At 42.2% G+C, this 27899-nt stretch overlaps 1 protein-coding gene across 4 annotated transcripts in view; it reads right to left on the bottom strand.

Moving 5' to 3' along the window:
- Positions 1 to 27899, bottom strand: part of tspan18 (tetraspanin 18) — a 102568-nt gene that overhangs the window by 18983 nt on the left and 55686 nt on the right. The window lies entirely within an intron of this gene.

The following is a 27899-nucleotide window of genomic DNA, read 5'->3' as shown; positions in this document are numbered from 1 at the left end:
TGTTTCTGTGTGCGTTTGTATGTGCATGTGTGTGTTTGTGTGTGTGTCTGTGTGTATGTGCGCGTGTTCGTCTGTGTGTGTGTGTGCGTGTCTGCGTATGTTTATTGGGCCTGTCCCGCTTAGGCGATTTTTCAGCGGACTGCCGGCGAAGTTTTTCAGCAAAGTTGCCAGCCGTCGCCTGAAAAACCGGCAACTGGAACAGCGACTGTCAGAGTGGAACACACACACACATCACTTCCTTCACCAGCCCATTATGCAGGCGAGGGACAGGACAAGCGGGGGGAGCGCTATCTAAAAAATTCACACGGTGCAAAGCCAAGGTGATACAGACACACACCTTGATGAACAGGAAGGTTGGCGTTGTAATTAAGACAGCTAGCACAGTGTACGGTAAGTCCTTTAAAAGAGGAGGGGAGAAGGGGGGAGAAGGAGTGGAGACAACTTTTAATAAGCCAGATACATGGCTGTGAAGCTCGGCGGACATTTAACATTACCGATCGGTTATCCTTATGTCAGACAAGCTTATCAATCATCCCTCCCCTATTAATGCCACCAGTCAACTATTCCTTCCCCATTACCAGCGTCAGACAAGATCATTGCCCATCCCTTTCCCCATTATCACTGTCCAATAAAACCAACAATCTTCCCTTCCTTACTTTCTCCATCCGTCAAGCCCCTCAACCAACGACATTCACTATCGACATCTTTCAAACCTATTAATCATCCTTCATCTTATATTACATTCTCAGTCAAACCTATCAACTATTCAACCCGTGTTGTTGATGTTAGCCAAAGATCTTGAGCACCTTTCCATTTTCATCACCATTAGTTAAAATCGAGTCCCCTATTATTACCCTCTGTCAAGCCCATAGAGTATCCCACTAAGTCAATCCAGCATTTTGTGTCTATCCATAGAATAACTGTCTCTTATTATAACTTTCAGACACTTCTGGCCAATATTGAGTTTCCCCTCTCGTTAAAAAATATATTTTCATGCATGAACATAGAAACTTCCTTTTACTGCGAACATTAATTCCACAAAGGTATTGTGTTAAAAGAAGACAGCTCTCAGAGCGACCTGGTCAACTGCCTCCAAGACATCTTTCTTCCCTATTGTATTTTTATTGGTTACTTATATTGCTTCTTACATGCAAGTGCTAATTCAATGACTGGCAAGCAGACAAACTGTTGATAGCCATGCACGTGTAAATCTTAAATGGACAAACCATCTTGCTAGACTAAACTCTCATAAGTGTTTGGATTTGAAGATGGATCTGAAGAATGGGTCCTGGCCTGAAATGCCACCCACTTATCCATGCTCTCCAGTGATGCCACCTGACCTGCTGAGTTACTCCAACACTTTGTGTCTTTTTTATGTAAACCAATATCTACAGTTCCTTGTTTGGATTTGTTGAGTTCTCCCTCCCATTGAGGTACTTCATTCTGTAGACTTTAGATAGATAGATAGATAGATAGATAAATACTTTATTAATCCCCTTATTCAGGGGAAATTCTGATGTCCATGCAGCACACTAATAAAAATACAACACAGTATTCATAAAGGAATTCAACACCAAAACATCCCCCCACAGTGATTCCCACTGTGGGGGAAGGCACAAAGTCCAGTCTATCAGACTTCAGAGATACAGTGCAGAAACAGGCCCTTCGGCCCATCGAGACTGCGCCGACCGACGATCACCCCGCAAAGTAATACTATCCCACACATTAGGGACTATTTCCAATTGTGCCGGCCAATTAATCTACAAACCTGTACGTCTTTGGTGTGTGAGAGGAAACCGGAGAAAACCCATGCGGTCACAGGAAGAATGCACAAACTCCATACAGATAGCACGTGATGTCAGGGTCAAACCTGGATCTCGGGCGCTGTAAGGCAGCAACTCTACCACTGTGCTGCTGTGCCGGCCCCTCGACGTACAATAACTGGTTAGTAAACCACATGTGGAAGGTGAAGACCCAGTACAACAGAAGAAAACGTCAGGGCAAAGTGTTATAAAAAGGGGCAAAAAATGTGTTAGACCTAATTAGAGAAGTATATAGAGAAATTGTTATTGTAATATACAAGAAGTATATAGAGAAAATTTTAAAGCTACTGTATATAGAGCAATGGAGAGATGGAGAAAATGAGACAACAGGGAGAATGGGTGCCAGAGATTAAAAAGTGACATCCAGACATAAATAATTATAAATTGGGAAAGGAAATTCACCATGTGATATCTAAATCCTATTTCATTTTCATTCACAAGCAAGTGACCTCAGAAATGTGACTGGCTTTCTGTATAACCCATAATGAAAAATAACCTGTCTTTGTGTTAAACATTTCCAGGCACTAATGGGGCTTTCTCACGGGGCGACTTGATGCAAGATGTAACCAGAGTGAAGTGGTCGTGGTCTAGCATGATATCACACGATATAACGGGGGGTAGATAAAGAGTTCCCACGGGTACTCGGCATTTCTGTTATTTGTGCGAGTGACTTGTCCGTCTCCCGAGCTTTCCCGTTAAATCTTGAATGAACATTGTGAACTGTGAAGTGTTGTTAAATCATCACGTGGCACAAATGATGTCACTTTTTTTTTCACACACTATAAATATCCTCCCTTGGTTGAATTGGCTCATTTGGAGACATGCCTGTACTAAGTAGTTTCGAGTACTGGATGGTGGTGTTTTTCATTGACGCGCTGTATGCAGCAGCCCTCTATGTGAATCGAGGACGCTTGTGTGAAGGCAGAAGGGTGAGATTAATTAAAAAGAGAATTAAGAGGAAGTCTCACTGGGTGAAGCCCATCTTTCAACGGAGACCTCTATTTGGACAATATGATAAACTGCTTAATGTGCTGTGCGAAGAGGAAATTGCCTGCCCTCATGCATAATTTATTTTATGGCTCTTGGAGACATGATTCCAATTTCAAACACAGAGCGTGTAAAAGCTGTCTGCGACTTTTTTAGTTTGCAGCTGCAGGGCACAGACACACTTATAAGAGAGGTTTAAGTTAACTGCAAAAACAGCACTTTTACATCAATAGCAATGTATGTTTTTAAATCATGGATAACATTAAATGGTTTTCCTGTTTATGTACTAATATATCGTTATATATACTCACATGAGCACCCGGGATACTCCGCAGGCTTCGTCTCCAGCAGGTTCCGTTTTTTCTCCCTGTTTCTGTAATCCTCTCTGGATTTATCGTAAAGAATTTTGTTGAATTGGTACCATTCTACAAGTTCCCCCTCTTGTTCCCTGGTGAAGTTATATGGCCTTATACCTATATCTATATACCTTCTGCCATCTTCCCTTTGTATACGCGTCTGTTGAGGCTATTCCTACAACAGCTACTGGGGAGGCAATCTGAAATCCACCTTGCTCACCCTCTCCCTGCTCCAAGGAGCCCACAGGCAGTGTTATCTGTGGCATCTCCTGTTGCCTCTCCACCTGTCTCTCTTGCTGCGTCTCCTCCTCATTCTCCTGCATGGCAAAAACCTTTCTGACATGCTTTACCCCCTTTCTTTGAGCTTTTCTGGGAGCCATCTCTGCAAGTGTTCCAGTGAAAAAGATTCTCCAACAATGACAATGAGGTGGGACGTCCTCGATGGACACATGTTCCATTGGCGATATTGAGACCACCTTTTTTACTCACCTTCTGTCCCCTCTGTCCAGCTTCCGGGTTCACCGTTCGCAGGAGTTCCCACGGTAAACGCAAGAGTTATTACGGATATCGCACTGGCCACTACGTCCATATAATGTTTCAATGTTCAACCGCAAGTGTACAAGTCACTCTTGGAGAAATTCAAGCTTGCTTGAATTTTCTCCCGAGTCAACAAGTTACACGAGTACCTGCCATTAGCGCCACGGTGGTCCACGAATGCCGTACGGTTATCGTACGAGGTTCCCACGATGTTCAACTCTGGTTACCTCTTGCGTCAAGTCGCCCCGTGAGAAAGCCCCATTACTATTCTCTGATACCTTCCTAGATGCACCCTGTTCTCTGATGTGTTTCTGATATCCACTTTCACATTACCTGTATGCACAATTCTCTCTAGTCCATTCTCAGGTATTCTCTACTAACTCTTGTAGTCACTATTCCAGCCATTTATCTAGAATCCATTTTATCTGGAATATTATTCTCTGCAATACCATCCCAGGTATATAATATTCTATAACAAAACCCAATGGTAGGAACATTGAATTCTCCACTTTTAACCTGTACCTCTTCTCTCTTTCCTGAGCCTCCCTCCCATCCATTTCTCCACCATCCTTACCTCTGCCCCCGCTCCATGTACCCTTCCACCTATATTCCTTTCTATTGCTTTCCATTTCATTCCTCTTCGCTCCTATCTGACACTCTTTCCATCTCTAGACTTTGACACGTACTTCATCCATCTAGCAAACTAACCCCCCCCCCCCCACCTCTATCCACCTATCACTTGCCAGGCTCGGTGCACCCCATCACTCTTTTCCTGGTTTCTTACCATTACTACAACCAGTCTGAAGAAGGGTCCTGACCCAAAATGTTGTTTATCCAATTCCTTCACAGACACTGCCCAACCTGTTGAGTTAATCCAACCTTTCTGTGTTTCGCTGTTCTGTAATACATTACTTGTACCCATCTTCTCCACTACTTCACCTGTATGCATCTTGTACCAATACCCTTGCAGTACCCACCATTTTATTTACGATATTTTCATTTGGAAAGAATGGATCGACTGGGCATATATTCACTGGAATTTAGAAGGATGAGAGAAGATCTTATAGAAACATATAAAATTCTTAAGGCAGATGCAGGAAAAAATGTTCCCCATGTTGGGGGAGTACAGAACCAGGGGTCACAGTTTAAGAATAAGGGGTAGGCCATTTAGGACTGAAATGAGGAAAAAACATTTCAGCCAGAGAGTTGTGAATCTGTGGAATTCTCTGCCACAGAAGGCAGTGGAGGCCAATTCACTGGATAATAATAACACTTTATTGTCATTGTAAATACATACAACACCATTTCAGGCACACTGGGATGTATTCAAGAGAGAGTTAGATATAGCTCTTATGGCTAATGGAATCAATAGGAGAAAGCAGGAACAGGGTACTGATTCTGGATGATCAGCCATGATCATATTGAATGGCGGTGCTGGCTCGAAGGGCTGAATGACCTACTCCTGCATTTACAGTAATTTCTATGTTTCTATTTGTCTCTGTTTAAAATGTTTCCACACCCACCAATTTTAATTTCGGTTCATTATCCTTTGTTTAGAAATCATTTTCTCCAAAGCTCTGCTGCCTAAGGCAGCTGCCTGCATTTACTGTTCCCCAAAGTTCCCCCATGTTGCCTGGGAAAAAGCATGGGATAACTGTTTTGGCTCAAGTCTTTGTGAATTTGGCATGCGTGACAGTTGTATCCATTTATTTAGGCTGGTAACTGTGCTTGGGGATCTTAGTTTATTCCACTCGTATACTGCTTTTCAGACTGAATGTATTATATTTCAAAAGCATTAAATAATCAAATCCTTATTATTTGGCAGAGAGACTGCAACCTAATTCCTCAACTATGTGCATTCTCAGATCAAGATATCAAGAACAATTCTCTTTAAATGTTTCCATTCCTGAGCAAGCATATCAAGAAATACCAAAGACGATTTTAATATTTTTTTATTTAGCAATACCTTTTGCTCTAATATCAAATCTCGCTTTGTCTAGCAACAGATAAAGTTTGGTATTTTAAATATCAAATAACGATTTTTGTTCATCCATTATAGCTCAGTTATATGGGAGACATTTTATAAAAAGAACAAAAGAAAAGCAATCTACCTGAAAAGTCCAATTGAGGAAGCATATTGGATCAACTCTACATTGCCAGATCTGAACCAGTCTGGCTCAGAGTCCTGGGTTCCAATGTTTGAGTCATAGAGTCATAGTCATACTGCATGGAAACAGGCCCTTCGGCCCAACGTCCACACTGACCAACTTGTCCCATCTATACTAGTCCCACCAGGCTGCATTTGGCCCATATCCTTCTAAACCTATCCTACCCATGTACCTGTCTAAATGTTTTTTAAACGCTGTGATAGTAACCACCTCAACTATCCCCTCCAGCAGCTCGTTCCTTACACCCACCACCCTTTGTATTAAAAAAGTTGCCCCTCAGGTTCATATTAAATCTCCCCCCCCACTACCCTCCTCACTTTAAACCTAGGTCCTCTGGTTCTAGATTCCCCTATTCTGGGCAAGAGACTGGACATTTACCCAATCTATTCCTCTCACAATTTTGTACACCTCTATAATATCACCCCTCATCCTCCAGCGCTTCAAGGAATAGAGCCTTAGCCTGCTCAACCTCTCCCTGTAGCTCAGGTCCGTTTACTACTGCTGCTACTGTTCTACTGCTTCTTCTCCATTAGACATTTGGACTGAGGATGACTTGCTTCTACTTTGCTTTTCTGGGTTGTGGGATGGCAAGCGAGGTAAAGTGTGGATACCACAGATTCAGCCATAGGCGAGGCAGGAGATGGACAAAGAGGTGGGTGGGTGGATAGTTCATGAGATGACGCCTTCCTTTCACCGACCATGTGTGCTCACAAAGTGGTTCCCAATACCGTTTAGAGTTCTCGTTCCCCACTTTGAACATTTATGGGATAGTTCACATGAATAATACGGACATAGAGTTGTACGGCACACAAACAAGCCCTTGTCCATGCAGACTAAGTTGGCATACTGGGCTAGTACTATTTGCAGCATTCGGCCTATAGTCCTCTTAATCCTTCATTTCCATATATCTGTCAAGATGTCTTTTAAAAGTTGTAATTGGGTCTGCTTCTATAGCTTCCTCTGGCAGCTCATTCCAGATGTGGACTAAGCTCCGAGTGAAAAAGTTGCTCCTGAGGTCCCTCTTAAATCTCACCCCTCTCACCTTAAATCTACGCACTTTAGTTTTATAATCTACCCTGGAAAAATATACTATGAGCGTTCACTTTACCCATGCTCCTCACAACCTCAATAAAGTCACCCTTCAAACTCTCATGCTCCAAACAAGAAAACCCCAGCCGACCCAACCTCTCCCTATAACTCAAACCCTCAAGCCCAGGTAACATCCTAGTGAATCTTATCTGCACCTTTTAATCTTCATGACATCCTTCCTATAGCTGGCAAACCAGAATTGATTAAAGCATGGACTCACCAATGACTTCTACAGCTGCAACATAATGTGCTAACCTTTGTACTCAATGCCCTTCTCAATGAAGGCAAGCATACCAAAAGTCTTCACCACCACTCTATCCAAATGACTCGTCATTTTCAGGGAACCATGCACCTGTAGTCCCCGATTTCTCCGTTCTGTAACATTCTCCAGGGCTCTACCATTCACTGCATAATTTCTACCCTGATTCGACATGCCAAAGTGCAGCATATCACTCTTGTCAAAAGTTAAATTCCTTGTTACCAATCCTTAGCCCACCTTCCCAACTGATCTAGATCCTGTTGTAAACTTATACGTCTTTTCTCACTGTTCATTAAACCATCAATTTTGTGTTATCTGCAACTTTACTATCAACATTAACTACATCGCCATTCAAATTGTTAATAGAGATAACGAACAACATGGACCCAGTCCTGGCTACTGCAGCATTCCTCCGGTCAAAGGCTTCCAATCAGAAAAACAGCTCTACACAGTTGCCCTTTGACTCCTTCCTCCACACCAGTTTTGAATCCAATTGACTAGCTCACCTCCAATTCATAAGTTCATAAGGTCTAGGAGCAGAATTCGGCCATTCGGCCCATCAAGTCTACTCCGCCATTCAATATCATCTATCTTTCCCTCTCAACCCCATTCTCCTGCCTTCTCCCCATAACCCTTGACACCATTCCATGTGCTCTAATCTTCCAGACTAGCCCACCATGCAAGGCTTTGTCGAACGTCTTACTAAAGTCCACTTAGAGATCAGAATCAGTGAGGATGTTGAATTCTGAGCACATCCTGGAATTTTCTATGCCTATGGTGGAACATTCCTTACACCAACAAGTGAACACAGGCCTTTTCTTTGCAATATTGTGAATAGTGCATAAAATCGTAGCATTTCAAATATCTTCGTAAACCGCACTGACATTGCTAATTTCACAAGACCACGCAGTTTATACAGAATAGTTGTGGTCTAATTCATGCTACAATTTAGAGAACACAGTAACCATTGTGTAAAGGATCATAAGCAGGAGATTTTAAACTTATAGAGATTGGATGACATGACACCAAAACACGAATCCCCTGGCATGATGAGTTAGAAATAGAATGAGCATTTTGCTTTTTATTAACAATACAGTCTAGTCTTAATATGGGTATATTTTGACAACTACATGCGAAGAAAGGAGGAAGAAGGTGAAAGTTATTTGCCATCCATCACAGTGAGGAGTGCGAGGTCACCGAAAGCAAGATGGATGCTGCCTGCGTTGGTGGGGACTCGGAGGGATTGCCGTGAGTGCGGTGGTCTTGGTGTTGCGGAGATGTTGCACCATTTTATTTATTTATTTTTTTATTATGAAACTACTTTTATTCAAAAAATAAACATAAACATAGAGTATTAACACAATCAAAGACTGCCTATGCTGACAGTTTACAAACAAATGATCGTCAAATTAATAACATCAACGTCAACTGGACCCACGAAAGCGAGTGTGGACGGCATTCTGACTGTTCGGGTGAACAAGGACTGCAGAGAGAGCGACAAGCGGTCGGTGCAGCTCTGGTCACATCACGGTGGAGCATGTGTGTGGCCCGGACATTGGATTGATGATCGTGGGTCTCCGCTTATGCCGTGTGCCTTGGGATTCTCACACGCCACTGCGGTGGTTTCATTTTTATGTAAATTTGTATCTTGTTGCTTTTTTTTTGGTGTGACTGTATGGTAATATCAAATTTCACTGTACCTTAGGGTACATGTGACAATAAAGGAATATTGAACTATTGAATTATTTCCTCATGTTATTTATATGTGCAGCTTCCCCACTGCTGGTTGTACACCTTTACCTTGCTCATGGCAGCATTCTTCCATCAAGGGTATTTAACTATGAAGGTATTGCAAGTGCACTTGATCTCCTGCCTGCCTCATGTCCACACACACACACACAGCGGTGTATTAGAAACCATAAATAGCAGGACGTCTCGCAGTTCCAGAGCATAGATCAAAAAAGGAATGACAGATCTTTCAGATCATGCTATGCAGATGTTGAGTTTAAATTCGCCTCATGGTTGCGATAAACATCATGGGCCAAATGCTTGTTCCTGTGCAGCACTGTTCTGTTTTCTATGCTACAATTCACTTTTACACCATATTCACCCTAAAAGCTCTCTCAGCTGGTCGGCACGGACTCGGTCGGCCAAAGGCCCAGTTTCCGCACTGCACCTCTAAACTAAAGTTTTCCCAACATTTCTGCCATACTTCTGCACACCTGGGGCAATTTAAACTGGCCAATTAGATGTCTGTGGGATGTGAGAGAAAACTGGAGCACCCAGGGAATACTCACATAGACATAGAATACTCCACATAGACAGCACCAGAGTTCAGAATCGAACCCGAGTCACTGGCGTCATGAGACAGCTGCTCTTCTAGCTGTGCATTATTCCGGCCAATGTTCAGATGTTCTTCCCCTCTGTCATCAGGCCTCTGAATAGTTCTTCCATAAAGCTAGGGTACTATCTGGTTCAACTCAACCCCATTGCAGACATTGGACTTTGGTCTATGGAAAATATATGCCACAATGCCGAGAACTATATTCTGCACTCTGTCCACCCCTTTGCTTTTTAGTTTGATTTAATTGTATTTATGTATAGTATTATCTGACCTAATTGTATAGCATGCAAAACAAAGCTTTTCATTGTACCTCAGTACACGTGACAATAATAAACCTCAACTTAAATGACACAATGATTTAGGGTTTACAATTCATCCTTCCATTCAATCAGAGTAAATAAAATTAGTTGATGAATGTGTTTAACAAGTCAGTGTCATACACAAAAAACATAACAATTTCAGCATAGAAGGAATCCAGTTCACATAGCAACCCTGTGTTGTACAAATTCCTCATTGAACACTCATATTTATATAGCATTTCTATAGAATAGCCTGTTCCTCTTCTTTTTATTTTCTTTGCTCTTATGTGGATGGAAATATGAATAGCTTATCAATTGCAGTGATAATTTGAGTTTTAAAGCAGAGCTCTTCAGACAGGTTTCCAGCAAGTTTCCGATAAAGATTCCACCACTCAATTAATCCAGTGATGTTATTCCAACAGCATCACTCTTTACACAGAGTCTAGAAACCAGCAGGCCAACAATGTGGTGAATTGAGCTCTAAGCTTGCAAAGGGATATAGACAGGTTTTATCAGAAGAGGACTCTCAAAGTGTAATGTGAGAAGATATGCAATTTTTGATTTTGATAGGAGGAATAGGAAGAAAGGATAACTTTTCAACCATAAAAATAGCATTTGCTGGAGTCCTGAATGCTCTGGGTAAGGTAGTTGAGGAAATGCAAAAATAAGTATACAGGAACAGTAACTGATTAGGAAACCAACCAGCTTGAAAGATATTATTGCAAGGACGGAGGGAGACAAAATTAAAGGAAATCATAAATAAAAGGAGGAAATGCTGGAAACACTCAGGAAGTACCTGTGGAAAGAGAAACAATTGACATTTACGGTCTGGGACAGAAGAAGAATGTCCTGTTGTACTTGGAGTCATACAGCAAGGAAACAGACCCTTTAGCCCAATGTGTCAATACTGACAATCAAGCACCTATTTTACTCAAATCCCACATTGATCCCATTTCAATCAATCTATATTTCCCTCAACTCCCCCAGTTTCCACCATGCACCTATACACTCATGGCAATTTACTGCATTCAGTTCACCTATCAATCTATACACTTTCGGGATTGAGATGGAAACCAGAGCACCTGGGTGACATACACAAGTCTCAGGGATAAACATGCAAACTCCACACAGACAGCACTGGAGATCATTAGCAACCCAGATCACTGGAACTGTGAGGCAGCATCTCTGCAAGCTGCACCACAGTGTCACCCCATGATTGATTCCAAAGAATCATTAGTGAATGTATTATTGGTAATCCCTAGGAATTAAGGTTGACATTCATTATGTAGCAGTAAAGAACTGCAGATGCTGGTGTATACCAAGGATGGACACAAAGTGCTGGAGTAACTCAGCGGATCAGGCAGCACCTCTGGAGAAAAAGGATAGGTGACGTTTTGGTTCGGGACCCTTCTTCAGACGCAATTCTATATATTATTGGAATAGAGATGGAAACCAGAACACCTGGGGGACATACATAAGTCTCAGGGATTACATGCAAACTCTACATAGACAGCACTGACGATCAGGGCCAAGCTAGATCATACATATATTATGTTTGGCAGGTCTTCAGATGACTTTGGAACCCATTTCTGGACAAACATGTTTGAGGGGATTCTGAAGATGCTGCTCAATCATGTGTGAAGCTGCCAAAAGACCCCGCTGCCACACGTTGTACCTGAGGACCACCCAGTGTTCATGTGTGGAGTTCTGGCTGGGATCTCTTAGTATTCAGCCTTCATTGTTACTCCTGCATTGCGTCAGGAATAGAAATCTATTGATCTCACGTTTAGACCATTGCAGCCTTCTTCCATCTTCACTGGGGGGATCTTTCTCAGCCATTGAGGAGTATTTCAATCATTCTTTGTCTAGAACCTCTCCCTTAACTTAATCCTCAAAAGTGGCCCTACATGGACCTTGAGCACCAAAGGCCAGTGCTCTTTTGGTCGTAACAACTTGGAAACTTCTCCTCCATGACAACGTCTTGGGAGGTTGCAATTATATGGGGCTTTAGTGAAACCACATCTGAAATACTCTGTATCAGGTTTAACTTCCATGCCTGGGGAACTTCTACACTTACTTTTGAGTTGCAGCAGCAGAGATTAATTAGGTTGATTAACGAAGTTAGGCTAGCCTTGCAATGAGAAATTGAATAAGGATAACGTTTAAAAGAATGAGAGATGATTTCATTTAGATAGATAATAGTCTTGGATAGATTAACAAGATAGATGGTGGGAGCTGTATCATGTGGCTGAATATCCCTGGACTATGGGCCATATTCACCAGAGCAGGAGTCAGTAATTTAGAACTGAAATAATTTCTTTACTCAGAGGAATGCGCCTTTGAAGTTCTCAACCACAATAGCTATGAGTGTCTTCAAGGCTGTGGTCGATAAATCTTAGGACAATAAAGGGAATCAGGAATATGGTGAAGATATGAAAATATATACAAGCTTGAAGATCACCCATGATGTTAGTTATTATATGCCATGCTCTTGCTTATGTGCTCAATCTACATCAATGAACATCCTGTTATCTTTTATTTTCTGGTCACTCAGTTTGTCCCCAACCTCACTCACTTACAGTATACACAGATCTAGCTTTGATTTCTGACATCAATTGTTGATGACCTATTTTAATCTCACTAAAATCCATCTGTTTTAGTACATATCACCCAAGTTCAAGTTCAAGTGAGTTTATTCTCATGTGTCCCTGTATAGGACAATGAAATTCTTGCTTTGCTTAAGCACACAGAAAATAGTAGGCATTTACTACAAAACAGATAAATGTGTCCATATACCATGATATAAATATATACACACATGAATAAATAAACTGGTAGTGTAAATAACAGAAAGTGGTTGCTAATAATCAGAGTTTTGTCCGAGCCAGGTTTAATAGCCTGATGGCTGAGGGGAAGTAGCTATTCCTATACCCAAAAAGCAAGGAACTAAGCAGTGTCCTTAACTGATTCAATGTAGCTGAAGACAGATCCCGTCCTGAAACGGCACAGTGCGCAGCGGTAGGGTTGCTGACTTGCATCGCCAAAGACCCGGTTTCGAACCTGACTGCGGGTGCGATCTGTGCAGAATTTATCCGTTCTCCCTGTGACCGCCTGGGTTTTCTCTGGGTGCTCCAGTTTCCACTCACACTCCAAATACGAGTTGATTTGGCTTCTGTAAGTTGTCCCTAGTGTGTAGGGTAGTGCTAGTGTACAGTGTGTTCACTGGTCTGCATGGACTCAGAGGGTCAAAGGGCCTTTCCCCCCGCTGTATCTCTAAAGTCTAAATTGACCTATGCCTGTTCTCCAGAGATGCTGCCTGACCCGCTGAGTTACTCCAGCACTTTGTGTCCTATTGTGTCAACCAGCATAAGCAGTTCCTTGTTTCTACTATTTGCAGCTTTTGTTATGTTTACATGCAATAAACAGCTATACGATTTCCAGTTATAAATGCCTATCCCCTCAACAGTGCCAGAACCCCAGGCATCACTGTACTGGAAGCAGCACTTGGTAATCACATCAGAAACCAAATCTCCATAACGCAGTGATTTCACACGCTGTAAGTCACTGATAACAGCTCAGATGTTGAGAATGATGGTCCAAAATGCATGGGTTATTTTTGACCCTTGTTTCATTTTAAGTTGGTGAGCTGGACAAACGTCCCTGCAGTTATGCTCCAACATTTCTTGGTACTATACCACCTGAATATGAATCACTGCCAGGCAAAGAACTACTGACTGCAGAGCCAAATCTCCAGAACCCTGGAGAATGCGGTCTGAAAAATATCAGTCATCATTAATTACAATTGTAACAAAATCTGCATCACCAGAGGTCCCTGTACAGCCACAATCTTTGATGAATAGGATTATTATGATAAAAGAATAGTTAATACCAGATGTTCTTATTTAGGAGTTCGGCTCTTATGCTATGCAATGCCTCTCATGTGTTCAACATTTTATGTATGTCAAGTAAACCACAGTTCACTTAAGAAAATGAGACCATCAAAGATGCACATTATTTCAATTAAATTACATGTTCAACTCACCTCTTGTTGACAGTGTGTGTCCCTGGTGCTGGGAGCCTTATAGTTGCAACCACTGAGAGGGCAAGAACTACAGTAACTGCATGCACATGGCTAAACCATCTGTCATATCATAATAGAACAAAACATGGTGCAACATCGAGGATGACAAGCCGACAGCAATGTTCCTCTTGAAAGCAATGTTCCTCAACGTTTCTGCACTCTGTGGCCAAGAACTGAAGAGAGAATTATACTAGGAGATAAAGGTGCAAGTTGCTGTGAGAAAAAAAATCTTTCATTAACTGGAATAATAATGGAAACAGCATTTACGAGTTGTTTTTTTCTTAATGTAGAAGGATTGTAGGGACTGACCTAGTTGATTAAAGTGTGTAATGGATATCCCTGGAGAGAAGGAATTGTTTTTTTTCCCCTTCTGTAGTTAGCTTTTCTATAGTTCCCAAAGGAGATTTACTTAATACATTTTTCTCCACAGAATTCAAGCCACTCACTTGTATGAGTAATCCTGCTCTTAAAAAAAAAAGCAAATAAACTATCAAGTTATTTTTCAAGTTACATGCCTACGTTATATCTCTACGGCCACTTTTTGGTAATGATTACTTTTCTTTCCCATCTCCCTCCTGCTGAGTCACCTCCCATAAAGAAATACTGCAAGGTTTCTCATGGACTCGCTCTGCCAGCCTTCCTCCTCACTGGATCTTTTCATTTTCAAATGCCAGCACAACAACAACAACTGTATTTTCACACAAAGAGTAGTACATCTCTGGAACTCTCTGCCACAGAAGGTAGTTGAGGCCAGTTCATTGGCTATATTTAAGAGGGAGTTAGATGTGGCCCTTGTGGCTAAAGGGATCATGGAGAGAAGGCAGGTACAGGATACTGAGTTGGATAATCAGCCATGATCATATTGAATGGCGGTGCAGGCTCGAAAGGCCGAATGGCCTACTCCTGCACCTATTTTCTATGTTTCTATGTCTTGACTTTTCCACTCCCCTTACCCACTCCAATCTCACCCCCAATGAACGCACAGCCCCACGCTACCTCAGCAACAATCCCAACATTGTTATTAAACCCGCTGACAAGGGAGGTGCCGATGTAGTCTGGCAGGCTGGCCTCAACCTTGCTGATGCCAGGCACCAGCTCTTGGACATGTCCTATTACCTCCCCCTTGACCATGACCCCACTGTCAAACACCAAGCCATCATCTCTCAGCCTTTTTCCAATCTGGCAATTTCAAGCCTCTGGCGATCGCCTCCGGAGCTCTGACTTTATTGGTCCCCAGCCCCACACTGCCCGCTTGTACCTCCTCCCCAAAATCCAGACAGAACTGCCCTGGAAGACCAATTGATTCTGCTTGCTCTTGCCTCACTGCACTCATCACCAAATACTTTGATTTCACCCGATTCCCCCTTGTCCAGCCCCTTCCAACCTACATCCTTGACACCTCACACATCCTGCAACTCTTCAATCACTTTTAATTTCTAGGCCCCCATTGCCTAATCTTCAAAGAGACATCCAATCTTTTTACATCGCCATCCCCCATCAAAAAGATCTCAAAACCCTCTGGTTCTTCCTTGAACTGAGGTCCTAGGCTAGACCTGCTTAGAGTGAGGCCATATGCAAACTAGAGGAACATCACCTCATATTTCGTTCGGGTAGCTTACAATCCAACGATATGAACATTTAATTCTCCAATTTTAGCTAACTACAACCACCCCTCCACCTCCCCTTCTTCCCACAACAATTCCCCCCATTCTTTTCAACCCGACCCTCCTCTCTCCCCCGTGCCCCACCTGGCCTTACACATATTCATCCCCTCCTCCTCCACTTCCACCTACATTCCATCCTCTAGCTTCACAATTTGCAACCCTTTACTCCTTTTGTCTCACTGCTGCTGTATTTTAACTGCTAGCTTTTGTCCAACCATCTGCCTATTTAAAAAAACCCTAGGTACACAAAAATGCTGGAGAAGCTCAGTGGGTGCAGCAGCATCTATGGAGCGAGGGAAATAGGCAATGTTTCGGGCCGAAACCCTTCTTCAGACCTTCTTCAGAAAAAAAAACCTCACTTGTATCACCTCTTAACCCCCCCACACACACACACGCACAATCCATCTGAAGGGTCCCAAGCCAAAACATTACACATCAATGTTGCCGGGCTATGCTACCTGACTGCATGACCTACTGCGTTACTCCAGCATCTTGTGTATTTTTTCTGTAGACCAGCATCTGCAGTTCCCTGTATCGGCAAGCTCCTTGTTTAGTCACTAGTCAAAGTTGCAGTAAATGGACTCTCTCTTCTACAGGACCCTACAGGATACATTTTAAATCCTCTAATGTTTTCTATAAGTAATCCTAACCGGTTCTTCTTTGCTGGTGGTGTAATTTACCACATCAGTGCCACTCTCCTATTACCAGCTGCCCATTCTCTAACCTGGAATTCAAACTGCACAGTTTATATAAAGTTTAAGCTCAATGAGTGTAGTTAAAAGACAAAGGAAGGTGAATATTAGAAAACAGAAAAAATAAGTAAGGCCAATGTTTTATGTTTTATACAATATCTTTGCTTTCTTCCCTCACGTTGTTAATTCTTACTAGACGCAGTTGCACAATTACTTGTCTGACCACCCAAGTGACTATTGTTCATGTGAGACTCTTGACAGTGAGGATATGTGCTGATAGAGGAAGAGAAAGAGAGACAAGTTGCTGGGTGGGATACCGGGATGAGTGCCATACACTCAGTCAACACCCACTTGTACTGAATTTCCAGCACTGATTACTGGCCAGGGTTTAATAGTGGGAGCCTTCATTCCAGCCGATGTATTTCTGGTCAGAGGTGTCAAGTCAAGACCTCCCACCTTCAACCTCTTTAACCAATCAACGCCCTTTCTCTTCCATTTGCATTTTTTTAAAATACTTAAGAAATATATTCTAAATAATTGTTCCCTGGTTTGTACAGCTGTATCTTTTACATTAACATTTAATGCAGGACCTTCCTTCAGGGACAGCAAATACACAAAGCCCTCACAGATATTATGCCTTTCCAACTCAAAAACTCCCCACATTTCCCTAATGGTTTAGAGTTGCGCAGAGCAGGAATATCTAAATCACTTGGACTGGCTTATTGAAGTCAAACACTCCATACACATGAGCCCCAAGTCATTGCAAAATAAATCAACTCTTCCTCCTCAATCTCAAAACAATGAGGAAATTGATAGCAAAGGGATATATGGGTGTGAACAATGGAACTGGCAGGATGGCTAGGGTGGGGGAGGGGCAGAGAGAGGGGGAATACAGGGGTTACAGGGAAATTAGAGTCATCAATATTCATACTGCTAGATTGTAAAAAGCCCAAGCAAAATATGAGGTGCTGTTCCCCCAATTTGCGTGTGGCCTCACTCTAACATTAGAGGTCTGAAGAAGGGTCTCGACCCGAAACGTCACCCATTCCTTCTCTCCGGAGATACTGCCTGCCCCGTTGAGTTACTCTAGCTTTTTGTGTCTGTCTTCGGTTTAAACCAGCATCTGCAGTTTCTTCCTACACGAGGAGGTATTTAAGCTGCCCAAGGGATATATGAGGTGCTGAGATGGACTCTCCAGGCTCTACTGCAGTGGCCCAGGAAAGGGTGAGACAATTAAGTAACACTCTTAGATCTTAGATTCCTTTATTGTCACTCAAGCACAATTTTACAGAAGCCAATTAACCTACAAACATGCACGTCTTTGGAATGTGTGAGGAAACTGGAGCACCTTGAGAAAGCCCATGTGGCCACTGGGAGAACGTGCAAACTCTGTATAAACAGCACCAGTAATCAGCATTGAACCTGGGTTTCTGGCACTGTAAGGCATCAACCCCACTGCTGCGCCATTGTGCTGCCCCTAGAAGTTGAGAATTACCGTCCACTGTATAAGGAACTGTTGAGGTAGAATGTTAGATTAAGAGACATTCAAGGACAGGTAGAACAGGTTCCATATGTTGAATTTTCTACTCTTCCTAAATGTCGATATTTTTGAAATTGTGAGATTGGCGCATAAATTTGTACGTCCTAGTCAGTTCACCTCCCTGGAGTACCTATACAAGGGGCCTTGTAAACTATGTACAAATTGTAAAATAGTGTTTTACCAAAATTATTGGGGAAAGCAAGCTGGGGTGCAAGTTAGATATAAAGGGGAGTTTCATAGTCATTGACATGGTTACCAAGGGTACCAGCCCATTGAATCCAAGTTCACACTGACCATCAACCACCCATTTATTCCAATCCTACATAATTTTCATGTTTTATTCTCCCCACATTCTCATCAGCTCCCCCCAAATCTGCCATTCACTAACACACCAGGGACAATTTACAGTGGCCATTTAACTCACCAACCTGCCCTTCTTTATGATGTAAGAGGAAATATGATACTTCACAGGACAAACTTGCAAACTCCACACAGATGGGTCCTGAGGTCAAAATGTGTCAGTGATAGTGGAATCTGGAGAAAGATAATGGCAATGTGAAGCGAATTGTTTACAGTAAAGATTAGGTTGTAGATGGTATTGGTTACTCAACTGGCAATGACTCATAGGGCCAAAATACATGCTTCTATGAAGTAAGGAAATATGGAAAACGTGAAATAAGATTATGTATCTGAGCTGCCATCTTTTGATTTTATCAATTCAGGATGAAAATTCAGGATGTAATAGAAAATCAACAAGCAGTATATGCTGAGGTCCAGAGGTAGAATTGACAGGGGCAAAGATATATTTAGAGAGGATCCTTAACTTACTGTATGACCATCACAGGTGTCACCCATATTCATTTATGTTGGCAAAAGTAGAAGCATCACAAGATTCGAGAGATGGAAGAGATTAGATGCTGGAATTTGGAGCAATGAAACTGCTAGAGAAACTCGATGGGCTGAGTAGTATCTGTTGAGGGAAGGAATTGTCGATCTTTCGGGTCGAGACTCTTCAACAGAAACCTGCATCAAATGATTCTACTTGTGTTGGTGTTGGCTAACTCCTGAGCACAAAACCCGCAGTCAGCTACTCATTTTGTCCTATGCCATCATTTAGATGAGATAGTCATTTGATTCACCGCAGGAAGCTAAATGAATTAAATGCACCACTCAACAAACCTGGCACTCAAAAAAAAATGTTATTAATAAAAGGTAATTATAGAATTCAACTGCAAGGGGATGAGATGGTTTGAAACGCTTCCATATGAGCCCACAGAAATAGTCAAGAAAAAGCATTAGGAAACTTTAAACTTATAATATACAAAATTAAGTATTTCTGAAAGATATTCCCATGCAATTGCTTCTCAATGATTAACACATGAATGGTACCATCTTAGTGTCTATCACGGGTAGTATGGTATCTACCAATGAGTCAATAATAAAGAAAATTATTCAGGTTTGTCCCTCAGTATTTCATTGACTTCAGCTGCACACAGACATTGACAAAGTGAATGATAAAAGCTGAGGCAACCTATTGCAGAGACCAAACAGTGGTATCAAGTTATTACAACCCACCTCCCTTTGTTCACCATGGCTGATGTGATAGAAACCTTCTCTCTCTGTATTCCTCATGGGAAAACGTTGATAAATTATTAAGATCATCACACAAACCAACCTCCCTTCCATTAACTCCATGTACACTTCACGCTGCCTCGGTAAGGCCACCAGCATCATCAAGGACGATTACCGCATCACTCCTTCTTCTCCCCTCTCCCATCAGGTAAGACATACAGAAGTTTGAAAACGCACACCTCCAGGTCCAGGGGCAGTTTCTTCCCAGCTATTATCAGGCAAGTGAACTGTCCTGTCACCAGCTGGAGAGCGATCCTCACTTCACATCTACCTCACTGGAGACGTTTGAACTATCTATCATCTGACTTTTATCATGCGCTACATGTTGTAGCCTTTATCCTTCACCTGCACATTGTGGACAGCTTGATTATATTCATGTATGGTTCTTTCTTTGCCTGGATAGCACGCAACAAAAGCTTTTCACTATCTGAAGAAGGGTTTCCGACTCGAAATGTCATCTATTCATTTTCTCCAGAGATGCTGCCTGACCCGCTGAGTTACTCCAGCACTTTGTGTCTATCTTCAGTATAAACCAGCATCTGCAGTTCCTTCCTACACTGTACTTCAGTACATGAGAGAATAATAATACACTAAAAAACTAAAACACATTCCTGGGAGCTGCAGGCCTATAGAATGAAAGCACCATCAGTTGGGGAAAAATAAATCTAATTTGTGGACTGTAAAATGTGATTGAAATTACAAAGAACCTTGAAAGTTAACATCAGTGAATGAAGCGTGTTAGAATTTTGCACCATTTAGTCTCATGGGTCTGATCTTACTCATTAAAAACAAGTCTCTTTTTGTTTCAAAACCTTGAATCACCCTCGACCTCAAATGATTATTTACTTTCTCTCCATATTATGCAGTGGTTCCTTTCTCCACACCCTCATTGCTCAATTAACTCTGTATTAAAGTAAACTCTTCTGACCTTCATTCAGTAGGTTCATGCCTAACTCAATCCATAATGACTGGAAGCAAAATGGATTATATCCAGTAATTTACATTTTACTTAATTAAGTCTTTGTACAGAAGGGAAAAATAACTAACGGATGTTTTCAATTAACTTTCAGTTTTAAATTCTGATTCAATATTATTTTACCTAAACTGATGCTTTATTTAAGACAACAGCAAGTGATTATTGTTTAAGAAGGAACTGCAGATGCTAGAAAATCGAAGTAGACAAAAATGCTGGAGAAACTCAGCGGGTGAGGCAGCATCTATGGAGCAAAGGAAATTGGCAACTTTTCGGGTTGAAACCCTTCATCAAAGTGATTATTGTTTCACTGGTGCATCCATTTTATTTCCCAATGCAATTGCTGTTAACTACTATATAACTGTGCATTCATTCTTACCGCTGAACTAAATGGGTTTATCTGTATCTGCACTGTAAAAGATGCTGGAAGGAATATTATTAAAGGGATTATAAATGGATCATTAAAATCTGCATGACTGGTCAACAAAATTGTGCACAGCCGCATTAGTTATCATGTGGAAACAGTTATCGGCTTCCATCAACCTATCAGGCAGTGGATTCTTGAGCCTTTAGCACTAATGGTGACAAAGATTTTCTTTCTCTTCCGTCTAAGCTTTCTACCATTAACTTCATAACTAAGCTTCCTTTTACATGGGTTATTTCTCTGCACAGAGACAAAAGCTAATATATTCCTGACCCCTGAAGATATTGAGTTTCAGCAAGTTCAGAATTCAGCTGAAGAGTGATTGTCGGCGACGACACAGACAGAGTGAGATCTGTAGCTCTCCGCTCTCCTGTGATGTATGGCTGTGCACACTCCTGTTGACCACTTATGCAGATTTTAATGATCCATTTACAGTCCATTTAATAATATTCCTTTCAGCATCCTTTACAAAAAGAAAGAAGCCATTGATCCATTGGGAAATAAGGTCAAAGGTGGAGCTGATTGATTATTGAATTGTCGGTTGGTTTGAATTGTTTCATTCAACAGCTAGAGCGCCGATTGAATGATTTTTAAATCTTTCCAAACTTAAAAATATGAGCCATTGTGTTAATCAGAAATGTTAACAGTTAGATTAGTAGACAGATGGGCCATTAAATCCACGCGTGCAATATTTAAACTGGTCTGAGCTGATGGGTATGTTCTGACTAAATTACAACAATTTCTATCATGTGGATTTTAAAGTTTTGAATCCTGCCATTTTTAAGTGGACTGCAGCTTTCAATTACCCAGGAGCACACTTTGTAGTTGAAATACTTTTCAATTGAACTGTGTAGGAAGGAACTGTAGATGCCGGTTTATATCAAAGATAGACACAAAGTGCTGGAGAAACTCAGCGGGTCGGGCAGCATCTCTGGAGAAAAAGGGTAGGTGACGTTTCAGGTCGAGACCTTTCTTCAATATGAACTCTTTTGTACAAAGCAATGCATTTTTTGCAGACCAATGGATAGTTAAATTGTGGAAACTTCCAGTTTCTCATTTCCCAGTGGAACATCTCCTGCTAGGGGAATAAGACACGATGGATTCTTTTAATTATAAGCATCAAATGAGTTTATATATGGCCGTAGGGATGGGGAGGAGAGTTAAAAGGACTTAGGATATATTTGCATAGCTTCAACATGCCAAATTCTGAGTTTAATTCAGCATATTTGTCTAGATGGTCTTAACCCCCATTGCAGGTGTAAGCAACATTAACAGCATGTGTTTAAGAAGGAACTGCAGATGCTGGAAAATCGAAGGTACACAAAAATGCTGGAGAAACTCAGCGGGTGCAGCAGCATCTATGGAGCGAAGGAAATAGGCAACGTTCCGGGCCGAAACCCTTAACAGCATCTGTCGCATCCGCAGACCCCTGCCATATAACCTATGTACTAAAATTCAGTTGATATTTAACCACGACATATGGTTTATGCAGAAGTGCACCAGATTCTCAGTGAGCGTGTAATGCTTTCACTCTGGCAGTTTATGACCATAAGACATAGGAGCAGAATTAGGCCATTTGGCCCTTCCTGTCTGCTCCGCCATTCAATCTTGGCTGATATCTATTTTTCCCTCTCAATCTCATTCTTCTATCTTCTCCCCAACTACTATTGCCTATAATTATATTAGGAAAATGCTCTCTGCAAACTTGGCTGATGACAACCTAAGAAACACTTTCAATTAAGCCCAAGAAAAATATATCGCAAACTGTATAATCACCAGAGGAACCATTGATCAAACCATTAGCATCTCAAAGGAAGCTTCTAGAATGATGTTCTGGATAGCATAGCACTGTTGTAAAGATCTATGGAGGATCATGATGGCAACTACAACCTAATGGGCCTGTCCCACTTAAGTGATTTTTCAGGCGACTGCCAGCGACTGTCAAGTTGCTGAAACCTGATCATACAGGTATCTTTACACAATGACACATGTGTATACATTTGTCAGCAGAAGTCAGGACAAAGGATGGATTCTCTGGGCAATCGTACTGCTGTCCACTCCGAGGTCACCAGCTAGTCTTTCAGTGGTTAACTGAGCTTATCTCTCTTGGCTTAGTCAGTTACTAAAGGGCCTGTCCCACTTGGGCGACCTAATCCGCGCGTTCTGGCGAGTTTGCTCTCGACTCATACTCGCAGCATGGTCGACACAAGGTCATAGGAGGTCTTTGTAACTCTCCTTCATGCTCGAGAGTGGTATCCGTGTACTCGAGGCCTCAGCTAGGTCGCGGCGTATTTTTCAAAATGTTGAAAAATGCCCGCGAGTATAAAAAGGTCGCCATGGAAAAAATCGATACTTTTTTTACTGGTAGATTTAGCCGTGGTAGGTCGTAGTAGGTCGGCATGTTAGTCGTAGGTAATCAAGAGTAGTCGAAGGTAATCGAAGGTAGTCGAAGGTAGTTGTAGATAGTCTTCAACATAGTCGTAGGGAGGTCGAAGGAGATCGTCTTCACTCTCCACTATCCAGTGTCCAATTTTCCCAAAGCTAGTCGTAGCTAGTCTTCTACATAGTCGAAGGAGGTCGAAGGAGGTCTTCTACATAGTCGAAGGAGGTCTTCAACATGACATTTTTTTCAAACTCTCCTAAACTCTTCTAAACTCACCAATTAGGTTGCCCAAGTGGGACAGCCCCTTAAGAGTGGGAAGATTTGCTTCCACTGCGGGAGTGCCTCAGAAGGACAGGTAGCATCTCTGGAGATTATGGATTTGTGATGTTTCGGGTGGGGACCCTTCTTCAGACTGATTGCAGTGAGGGGTGGGAGTGAAAGTTGGAAGAGAGGTGGGGCCAAGACAAACATTGGCAAGTGATAGGTGGATACGATTGTAGGGGGTCAGTTGATTAAACAAAATGCCGGAGTAATTCAGCGGGTCAGCAGCACATCTGGAGAAAACAAATAGGTGACGTTTCAGGTCAGAACCCTTCTTCAGGGTTTGATTAGACCTTGATTAGCAGAAGCTGGACAAAGGCCAGAAGTTAAGAGACAAAATGTGTGAGACAAGGACAGAAGAGGTGCACATTTCTATGCCAGAGGAAGAAATATAGGTGGAAGGAGACAGGGGGAAGAGGAGAAATGGGTGTGAATCCAGTGGAGCAAGGGGAAGGGGAAGGGGGGGGGGGGGGTTGTTAGTTAACTGAAATTAGAAATTTTGTTTTTGAGATCTTGTGTAGAAGAAGGCTGTCAATATTGGTACAATGTTTTATCATACATAGGCATAATGGCTTACTGATCTGCCACTACAATAGTTACCAAACATTGCTCAATGTCCCCAAAGTGTCCTGTGCTGGCAAATAATTGAGGTTTGTTACTTAATACCAAGGGCAGTTTCCATACAGAGCAGGGTGAACCCCATTCCATATTCTGTTGGCTGAAATTGGCAATTGACATTTAGATTTGCGTCAGAAAGATTGTTTCCCGATGATTTACACATGAATAGTACCAACTTGGTGTCTCACACAGATAGATTGCAGAAACCAAACACCAGTACACCCCCACCCCTCACTGCAGTCTATGTCCCTTTGTTCACCACAGCTGTAGATAGAAACCTACTCTGTGTACTCCCTGTGAAGCAACTTTGATAAAGCTGTAGCACATTCCTGGTGGCTGTGGATCTACAGGATGAAGGCACCCACCTCAATCAACTATGCTCCTAAAATAAAGTACTAACCTTCATTCAGACACATCATGCCCAACTCAAAATGACCTGATCATATGCAGTGATTTACATTTTATTTAATATAATCTTGATGCAGATGGACAGTAATAAACTATTGCATTTTCAATCAACTTTAGCCTTAAATTCTGATTCAAAACTAATTTAAAATCTGATTCAATAAATTGATGCTTTGATTTAGCCAACATCAAATGATCATTCTCTCAGTTCTGCACTCATTTTGTTTCCAATCCAATTGCTTTTAACTGCTATATTACTGCGCGTTCGTTTTTACTGTTGAGCTAACTGGTTTTATCTGTTACATTACTGCACTGATCCACATTAGGTTTAATATAGAAAACATCTATCTGAACAGCCTTTATAACCAGAAGGTAATTGAAAATGGCCTGACAATTTAATTAAACTGCTGAATATTGAATTGAAAAACTATGCTTTGCTGTGGGAAAAAATGTGGAATTGGTTTCTTGCAACTTTAACCACAAGGCTTGCCAAACTATCACCTTGGCAAAGCTCTGCTTACAGTAGTTAGTGATTTTTCTGTCTCTCAAACTTTTGGGAAACTGCTTATTTCAATCTGTAAGGCAGAAGAGCTAAATTGTTAAGTCTCCACTAAGCAGTAACTTATTGACCACTTTAAATTGCTTTAATTATGTCGCATTCCAAGAATTTCCCACAAGGGGATGGATGTTAACTTAGATTTTGAAAATTATAGGCTCCTATATGTGATTATTGAAAAAGCTAAGCGAATGGGATAATGCAGAACATGCTGAAAGACATGGATTTACACAGCACCTCACATGATATCAGGATCCCCAAAAGCACATCAGACCCACTGGACTGTGGTCATTGTTCTATTATAAGAAATGTGACAGCCTATTTCTGAACACAAGATTTTCTTGCCCATTGAGGGTACAGTGACACAGCGATAGAGTTACTGCCTTACAGCGCCAGACATACAGGTTTGTAAGTTAATTGGCTTCGATAAAATTGGAAATTGTCCCTAGTGTGCAGGATAATGCTAGTACAGGGGGTGATTGCTGGTCAGCACAGACCAGATGGGCTGAAGGGCCTGTTTCTGCACTGTATCTGTTAACTAAACTAAAGTGGTCAATGAACAACAACATGTTACAAACAAAGAAATATGTTTTCATAATTTAGGTTTCGGGATAAATGTTGGCCACAAATGAGAACTCCTCTGTTTGAAAATAGAGTCACATGATCCTTTATGTGATGAGAGGGCAGACAAGGCCAAGATTCAACGTTTTGACTGAAAGCACGCCTTCTAATGCTGCAGCGCGCCCTCTGTATCAGAGAGCCTGCACCATCAGCCCTGAGGAACATGAGCCAAGATATCTGTGTTGATTTCTGTCAAGCACTTTGAAACCATGGTAGCTGAACAGAGAAAAAGAAAAGAAAAATCAAAGAAGGTTTTGTGGGATATGGCCACATGCAGGCAAATGGGACCAGGTCAAGTTGGTCGGCATGGACGAGTTGGGCCAACAGGATTGTATCTGTGCTGTGTGACTCTATGTCTAGTTGGGACGAAGTGCTTGTTTCCACACTGTATGTCTGCATGATTCTAGGACTGGTTAGATAACACCATACGTGAGGATGGCAGTGAAACGAGAGCTGAGAAAGTGGCAAGAAGCTCTTCACAGTCCTAAGTACAATGAGAAGATTCCAGGATTGTAATGCACCAGTGTAAGTGTGCAGTGTGGTTATTACACTTTGGGCTATTGACACTCTCAGTCATAGCCCTGCTGCTCCAATGTTCAGCACCACCTGAAAGGCCGTAGGAGGAGTGAGGTCAAGGGATGTGGCTGCAATGATGGGGAGAGGGCTGAGGTGTGAGATCAGGTGGGTGTAATATGGGAGTGATGAGTGATATTCTATTGTGGAGCCGGTGAGTGGGAGGGTAAGGTTAGCTGATCAGTGAATAGGTGTGAGAAATACAGTCAGTGATCAAGTAGGGCTCTTTTGGAAGAGGTCAGCCAGGGTTGGGTTGGATGACTGTTGGTTAGAATTAAAGCCAGGGCAGTAGCAAGATGGAGAAGCTCCCGGCGAGCCACACAGGGCTGTAGAAGCTTCCGGCAAGCCGCGGCCACACCACAACAGCAGGCCAGAATTGCCGGCCGCAGAACGGGAATCCGCCTGGAGTCAACCTAGGCTTGTCTCCTGCTCGACCCCGGTGAGGAGGGTGGAGGGAGTCGGCGATGGCGCCAGTTGCTGGGCAAAGGGCAGATGTCAAAATGGTGGCGGATGGAGAAGAGGATCGGTGCCTCGAGGCCAAGATAAGACCGTACTATTAAGAACTTTGAAACTCTGTTGTTGCCAGAAACATGGCGACTCTTGTGTACTATTTCACTATAATCCTTGCACTGAAGCAAAGCAAGAATTTCATTGTCCTATCAGGGACACATGACAATAAACTCACTTGAACTTGAACTTTTGTACTTAGCTATGATTGTGCTTATCAATAGTATGATTTTACTGGATTCTCTGCAAAACAAAGATTTTTACTGTGCCTCGGTACATATGACAATAAAGTATCAATGAATCATCGTTTCATTGAATGAGGTTTTGGGGGGATGGGAGTGGTGATGAAACAAGAAATAATAGGCATAGTACCAGCAATAATGATCAGGTTGGAGTCCAGAGATTTGGGTGCCTTTTGTTGTTAATCAATGAAGGGTCAAGGGCTGGTGAGGGGGGTGGAATTAATCAGGTGTGGCTGTGGTCCAGGGCCAGGATCAAAGATAATGGCAGATAGACACAAAATGCTGGAGTAACTCAGCGGGAGCATTCCTGGAGAGAAGGAATGGGTGGCGTTTCAGGTCGAGACCCTTTTTCAGACTGAAAGCCTCGGTAAAAGGAAAACGAGAGATATAGACGATGATGTAGAAAATTATAGAACACATGAATTAAAGATATGCAAAAAAGTAACAATGATAAATGAAACATGCCAGTGAAACAGGCTCAAAGATAACGGAGAAGGGATTGTGGAAAATGAGACCTTAATCAGGGGTTGGAGAGTGGATGGGTCATAGAACCAGGGGATTGCTGGATTCGGGAGGAGGCGAGGGTACCAGGCTGACTGGGGTTTGGATGGACAACCACCTGGGTGGGGTTGGGGAAAATGGGAGAAAGGGACCATTGAGTGGAGGGTCAGTAGCATCATTGGGATCCTGAACAATGTATGGTAACAGTGGGACTTGGTGGGTTCCTGACTGGTGCTATGTACTGTGAAATACTGCCTAAAGATGGTTGCATCTTGAACAGCCTGGACTAATTTCTCCAGCAATG

Source organism: Amblyraja radiata, chromosome 24 (assembly GCF_010909765.2).
Source record: "Amblyraja radiata isolate CabotCenter1 chromosome 24, sAmbRad1.1.pri, whole genome shotgun sequence".
NCBI lineage: Eukaryota > Metazoa > Chordata > Chondrichthyes > Rajiformes > Rajidae > Amblyraja > Amblyraja radiata.
Note: the sequence above shows the minus strand (reverse complement) of the source record. Positions and strands in the feature narration are given on the sequence as shown.